The following is an 8,349-nucleotide window of genomic DNA, read 5'->3' on the forward strand; positions in this document are numbered from 1 at the left end:
TAATGATATTTTAATTCAAAATCTGATACGAAACACAAGTCACAATGCACCTCGAAGGAACGCAGCCCTTCGAGGCACATCTGTAAGTGCAGATCGATCCGCAGGTGATCCGATGGTCTAAGATAGTGTGTCTTTTAAAAAATCACAATCATAAAATACCTGATTTCTTCCTCAGGTATATGCATGAAATTTTGAAGTTAAAACACTCATTTTTTTAATGAAAAACTCATATGTGAATTACGAATCGCTGAGTGTGTTCGTTGTTCAATAGAGTCTAAGGTATCGTCATTTTGTCGATGTGTTTTATCCTGAGAGGATATATTCCATAACCTTGGATACTTGATGAAAATAAGTTTCTTAAAGACACACCGTGAACATATTAATATTTTTTTCATGTTTAGGTTTAAGGATAAAGGTGAAAATAGACAACTAGTTACTCTTTCATTTTATTTTACTTGATTCTTTTACTAAAAATAATTGTTTTCATCTATTTGTCCTCTTTATAAAATTAATATTAATATAATATAAATATGATAGTAGTCAAATTTAGAGTTTCAAAATATTTTTAATAAGGTTAATTTAATAAAATAAACTTTTAATTAAAGTATTTTTGTACTCTTGAGAAAATCATTACTCCCTTTTTAAACAATACTTGTCCACTATAACTTGACAGATAAGTTAAGAAACAATAAATGATGGGGTAATTTTAATATATAATCATTTGAAATATAATGTATTTAATATTTTAAAAAATATGTTGAATGATATTTAAAAGTAAGAATAAAATAAACAAAAATCAGTGAATTATTAATTAATTTTTCAAACTAGATAAAGATTGGTGAACATCTATTTATTATTTCTCTATTTTGCTCTATTTAATATTGAGAAGGTAATTTGACTAAATTAACTTTATTTATTATTTTTCTCTATTTAATATTTCTCCCTTTGTACCATATTGATATTTTTTCATATTTATGATTAAGAGATAAGGGTGAAAATTGACGATTAATTAATCCTTTCATTTATTTTATTCGATCTTTTTACTGAAAATACTTATTTTAATTACTTATTCACTTTATGAAATCAATATATAAAGATGAGAGTACTCAAATTTATAAGATTAATTTAATAAAATAATTTTTTAATGAAAGTATTTTTGTACTCTTGAGAAATCATTACTCCCCTTTTAATACTACTTATTCATTATAACTTGCCGCATAAATTAAGAAACAATAAATAATATGAATAATTTTAATATATAATTATTTGAATATAATAAATCTAACATTTAGAAAAATACATTGAATGATATTTAAAAGTAAGAATAAAATAATTAAAAATAATTGAATTAATCATTAATTTTTCAAATTAGATAAAGATTGGTGAACATCGTTTTTTAGTGAATAAACAAATATTACCGAATAAAGGTAACTTGACTAAATTAACTCTATTTATTATTTCTCTCTATTCCCTCTATTTTTTATTTCTCTCTATTTAGAAGGTAATTTGACTGAATTAACTTTATATATTATTTTCTTTTATTTTTCTCTATTTAATGTTTCTTCTTTTATATCATATTAATATTTTTTTTCATATTTATGATTTAGAGATAAAAGTGAAAATAGATGATTAATTACTCCTTTCATTTTATTTTCCTCAATTTGCTTACCAAAAATAGTTATTTCAATTTACTTATTCATTTTATGAAATCAATATATAAAGATGAGAGTAGTCAGATTTAAATTTACAAAACGTTCTTAATAAGATTAATTTAATAAAATAAATTTTTAATTAAAATCTTTTAATGTGTGTATCATGTCAATAAGGACCATGTAAAATTCAAATAGATGAGTATATCTTAATTTCTTAAAATAAAAAGTATTATTTCCCCCATCTATTTTTATTAATGACTTGATACATATCTCTATCTCTAACTCTATTATATTAAAAGTGTGAAGGCCCTTATAATTGGCGTTTGCCCTTTTTACTCTTCATTAAAAGTCTCCACTTTAAACAAAATCGTCTTTTCCCTTTTTATGATATTAAATATTAATTTATATTACAAAATCTTATATTACATAATTATTTACATTACAAAGTCCTATTCTATTTCAGGTAGGTAGCTATAACATCCAAAAATACCCTAAATTATAAAGTTTTTTGCAAAGTCCTATATTAAATATTTATTTAAAATCACGTTGCAAACTCCTATACATGGAAAAATCCTGCTCTAATTAAATTAGGACAATCATATATTACATTGTTATTTTGCAAAGTCAAATATTATATTAAATATTAAACATGGCAAAAACGACAAAATCCTAAATTGTTATTTTGCAAAGTCCTATATTAAATATTATACATGGCAAAAAGGCAAAATCCTTCTCTAATATAAATGGCAAAATCATTCTATTCTATTTCAAGTAGGTATAGTTTGGTCCTATTCAACCCCCAACAATTAATCTCTTTCTATAGTCCTATATCTATAATTTATATCTATCTATCTTCTATATATAATCTATCTATAATCTATATCTATAATCTATAATCTATAATCTATAATCTATAATCTATAATCTATAATCTATAATCTATATCTATAATTTATAATCTATATTTATAATATGTTAAAAGTGGGGTTAAAATCATTTACACCCCCGAACTTTGCTGTAAAAATCAAACACCCCCTCAACTTTGAACAATAATCATTCTCCCTCCTTTTTCCTGTTTGATTTTTTAAAATACCTATTTTGCCCTTATATTTATATCAACATTTCTATCTCTTTTTTTTAAAAAAAAAAATTATAAAAATATTTTTTTATTTTTTAATCTATATAACATATTTTCTATAAAATTTAAAAATTATTTTAAGATAAAAAATAAAAGTGAAAAATTTAATTGAGTATATAATTTAACGACAAACTATAATATTATAAATGAGCAAAATAGTAAAAATTAATTTTATTAAAAATTAAAACTCTAATATATATTTATACGTGAAAATAATAGGTAATTATAATTTTATAAATATATTTCAATGTAGGTACACAAAAATAATTAATAGTCGTGGGTCTTTCGAAAATAATCTCTCTACCTCTCCGAGGTAATGGTAAGGTTTGTGTACCCCTATCCTCCTCAGACCTCACTTAAAAAATTTCATTAAATATGATGTTGTTGTAGATGTATATTTTTTACAAATCAAATGATTATTGTTGATGAATTTTAAATTATAATTTAGAAAATAATTCATATTAACAACCAAAACTCGTTTATCTATATAGACATTAAACAATAATAGAAAATCAAAATATGCATCTATATACATAATTACATACTCACATATATACTTTTTTTTTTTTGGATTGCCCAAGGTATCCCCGCAACCGGCAGCCGTGAGACTAATCCTCTGTTCCTCGATCAGCACATTTTGCGGTAGGAAACTGGCCACGGAGTTTGCTGCCAGAGGCGGGGATCGAATCCCCGACCTCTTGCTTAAGAGACATAGCGCTGAACTACTATGCCAACTCTGGTGGTTCACATATATACTTAATACATATAATATAAAAATCTTGAATGTAAAAAGTACCTTTAGATTCTGTAATTAATTATAAATGAATTTACTAATTGTATTAAAAGGTGGGATTGAGAATTTGTATACCTACATTGAAATATATTTATAAAATTATAATTATATATTATTTTCACGTTTGAATATATATTAATGTTTTGATTTTTAATTAATTTTTACTATTTTGCTCATTTATTTCATTATTGTTTATCATTAAATTATATACTCAATTAATATTTCTTACTTTTATTTTTTTATCTTCAAAATAATTTTTAACTTTTATATAAAATATGTTATATAGATTAAAAATTAAAAATTATTTTTATAAAAAAGTTTTTTTTTTTTTAAAGAGAAACAAATGTTGATACAAATATAAGGGTAAAATAGATATTTTAAAAAATCAAATAGGAAAAAGGAGGGAGAATGACTATTGTTCAAAGTTGAGGGCGGTGTTTGATTTTTACAGTAAAATTCGGGTGTAAACTTTTTTAACCCATTAAAAGTGTGAAGTCCTTAAGAAAAGTTATTTGAATTTTTTATCCTTCATTAAAAGTTTTTGCAATAAACAAAATTATCTTTTTACTTATTTCCTTCAATTATTATATCATTATATTTATAATATTAAAATAAATAAGTCCTAAATCTAATAAAAGAAAACCTCAAATTGACAAAAAAAAAATTCAAATTAGGAGTGATTTTTTTTTTTTTGTATTAGGAGGACTCTCTCCTAATAAAAGTACAACGTAAAAAATCTTAAATTGGAAAAAATAAATTCTAATTAGGCTAACTTTGCTTTGTATTAGGATTCTCTCCTAAATAAAACAAGATGCAAATAAAAGAATTTTAGGATTTGTTCTTTTCTCCAAAATTACTTCATGCTATAAAAGGAAAAAAAGACCCCTGAATTAATAGTTTTTGGGAGTTGTATAATTCAGTGGATATATATATAATCTATGCTGCAACTTTGAACACTAACTGCAACTATGAATTTAATAGTTTTAGCGAAGAAACTTAACAGGTTTAGTTTTCTTGTGTTGATATCTCTATTATCGTATTGTTCTGTTGTAGTTTACAGGTGGTACATGAATGCCAATTGATTTTGAGTAAATTTTTGTGTAAAGATTAACTTTAATTTTATTATTTTGATATCTCTATTATCTTATTATTTTATTATAGTTTACAGGCGGAAGATGCATCCCGATCGGCTTTGAGGTTAGTGTAAAAGTTAGATTTAGCTTTTTTATAACTTTATTATCTTATTATTTTATTATATTTTACAAGTTGTTGATGAGTGTCGGTCGACTTTGATGAAATTTTTATGAAAAGATTAGGTTTAATTATATTATTTTGATATCTCTATTATCGTAATGTTTTATTGTAGTTTACAGGTGGTATATGAATGTCGGTTGACTTTAAGGTTAGTGTAAAGGTTAGGTTTAATTTTGTGATATCTCTGTTATCTTATTATTTTGTTAGTGTAGAGGTTAGGTTTAATGTTTTGATACTTTTCCACGCTTTTTACATTTTAGTTTAGATACGTTGCTCGACTTGCGCCTTTGCATGCTCGACCGCTCCCCCATCCCACCTGTGGAAATATTAGATTTGATTATATTATTTTGATATCTCTATTATCGTATTGTTTTATGTAGTTTACAGGTGGTAGATGAATGTCGGTCGACTTTGAGAAACTTCTTTAGGTAAATGTTAGGTTTAATTGTATTGTTTTGATATCTCTATTATCGTATTATTCTATGAAAGTTTATAGGTGGTAGATGAATGTCGTTAGGCTTTGAGGATTTTTGGGAGGTTAAAGTTAGGTTTAATTATATTATTTTGATATCTCTATTATCGTATTATTTTGTTGTACTTTAAAGGTGGTAGATGAATGTTGGTAGGCTTTGAGGAACCTTTTGGGATGAAAAGGGATGAGACTAAGTTGCTGGTATTTTTGTTTCTACAGCCTATGGGAAATTTATTCAATTCAATTCCTGTTTTACGAGAATGGTACTTTACTTATGTCGCAACATCATGGTAATTCTAATAACTGTCTAAACTTTTGTTTGTGTTTGATTATTTATCAGAGATTCTTACTTTCATAAGTGGTTCTTTTGAAAAATCAAGCGGTCCTTATACAACTATGAAAGCTATAAAATCTGTTACAAACAAGGATTTATGTGGACCATTTGCCGCCACATCTCCTTCAATTGATGCCAAAGACTTCAATTTTCACGTAGGAAATCATAGTCTATTTGGTGATTTTTATGATAACAACAATTTCCTTGGCATTGAGAGTATTGAGGTTTATTTGAAGACCAACACATCATTCATCGTCAATGTGAAAGGTCCTAGAGTCAAATCTGAAAAGGAAGAAGATTGGTGGACTAAAAAATATACAATAGTTCATATAAATTTGTAACTATGCTTATTTGATTTTATTTTTGTGTTAGATTCTGATGAAGGATTTGGTATTTAGATTCTGATGAAGGATTTGGTATTTGGCGTAAGATCTATTGTTTTGAATTTTATTAAGAAGTATGAACTAATTATTAAAGATGGCTAATCTTTGTTCTCTATAATCAGTCTTCACAGCTTCTATTTTGATTGTGAATTGTCGTCTTAACTCATATTTTGATAAAAAAATCTTATTATTAGGATCTTGTTTAACCAATCTTGCAAAGGCCAATGCTTGTTGCATAGTGGTATGGGTTAAAGCGTATATTATTTTCTAACTAAAACCTAGCTCATTGTAAGCTTTTATTAGTGAATTAAGACCTAATGAATATTATTATCTAATTAAAACCTAGCTCATCTAATAACAACACTTGAAAAATTAATACTGATGAGAGTTTCATAGCTAGACAAGATTGGAATGGAGCAGGTGGGATATATAGTTAGGGACCATAGTGGTCATAGGATAATGCATAACATTTGCTTCTAAATGGCAATGATCAAAAAATAGTTAGGAGAAAAGATTTAGGTATAAAGAAAATATTTCAACATCTTATGCATGCATCGCTAAATTGGTCAAGCATTCCTATGTTCCTCATCTCACTAGCTCTCCAAAATATAGTACTGAATAACAACTATAATGAATATTATTTTATTTTAGTATAATAGGTGTATTGTTTTTGTGGAAAATCTCTATGCATTACCAATGCATACATGAATTATAAAAGATAATAGATGACCTTGCTTTGATTAGAAGTCCTGGCAACAAACATAATTTTGATGAGTAACTTATTTAAATTACAATTTTCTTTTAGTGAAGAAGTAATTTTGTGTTACACAATATAGTATCACTTATTATTCTTTTTCTACTTCTCACTTATCAATTTATTGGTTGTTCCATTTATAGTGGTGCTATTTATGTTGTGAAGATGTTTAAAATTGTCATTTATTATTGTTTAAAAAAATTAATAATTTAAAATCAACTACAATTTTAATTATTATTAAAAATTTTCTTATTTGAATTATATTGAGACCCTTAATATGTAGCATTTTAAAATCAACTAATCAAGTAAAAGATTTTCTTTCTAAATGTTCTTTAAAATTACTATTTATTTTTTTAGAAAAAATAATAATTTAAAATCAACTGAAATTTTAATTATAATTAAAAATTTTCTTATTTGAATTATGTTGAAACTCCTAATATATGTAGCAATTTTAAATCAATTAATCAAGTAAAAAATTCTCTTACTAAATGTCATTAAAAATGATTAGCGACTTTAGTTAAAATACACGTGCAACACACATATATTAAACCAGTCTTGCAAAATATGTGGATAATTTTATAACATCACTTTTTAAATATAATAAATTAAATACTTCAGTAAATGAATTAGATAATGAATATTAACACCGGATAGTATTGTTGGATATTAATTTTAGTTGTTCGATAAGTAAAGGTAAAACTGAACGGAGGGAATATGAACTCATATAACTTGTTCGGTCATAGATTTTTTAAGTAGTTTTTGAAAAAAAAAAATTGACAAATAATATTTGATCAAATAGGTTGTCATTTTTTGACAAATATTTTTATCAAATAATTTAAATTTTCAAATATTTTTAAAAAATTAGTATTTGAATCAAATTTTATTTTTTCGTAAACTTTTGAAAGTAAAATATGATCACCAATTATTATGATCAAACACATGATAAAATTTCACCCAAAACTATTTGAAAATCTATGACAAACATTAGCTTAGTTTTTACTTTAATTGCCTGTTTGAGATTCCTTATTTTTCAAAATAAACACTTATTTTGAGAAAAAAACACTTATTTTGGAAAGAGAGGTGTTTGATAAACTTACAAAATGCTTTTAAAAAGAAGCAGACATAATTTTTCAGCTTCTGAGAACAAACAAAAAATTTTGACTTTTCAAAAAAAGTAGGAGCAGAAGCAGATAATTATTTTTTCGTGAAAAAAATATTCATATGACTCACACTCTCTTTCTTTCTCTCTCACACATATATATCTCTTATTAATTAATTAACATATCTTATAAGTTTGATTAAAATTTGATTTTAAAATTTTATACTTCATGTTTACATCATAATTCTTTATTTTATTTTGTGATTTATATACTATTATTATTATTATTATTATTATTATTATTATTATTATTATTATTATTATTATTATTATTATTATTATTATTATTATTATTATTATTATTTTCCCACCTTGTGGGAATACACTGGGTCTGTTGTTGTATTATTATTATTATTATTATTATTATTATTATTATTATTATTATTATTATTATTATTATTATTATTAGT

This window comes from Capsicum annuum, chromosome 6 (genome assembly GCF_002878395.1).
Source record: "Capsicum annuum cultivar UCD-10X-F1 chromosome 6, UCD10Xv1.1, whole genome shotgun sequence".
Lineage (NCBI taxonomy): Eukaryota > Viridiplantae > Streptophyta > Magnoliopsida > Solanales > Solanaceae > Capsicum > Capsicum annuum.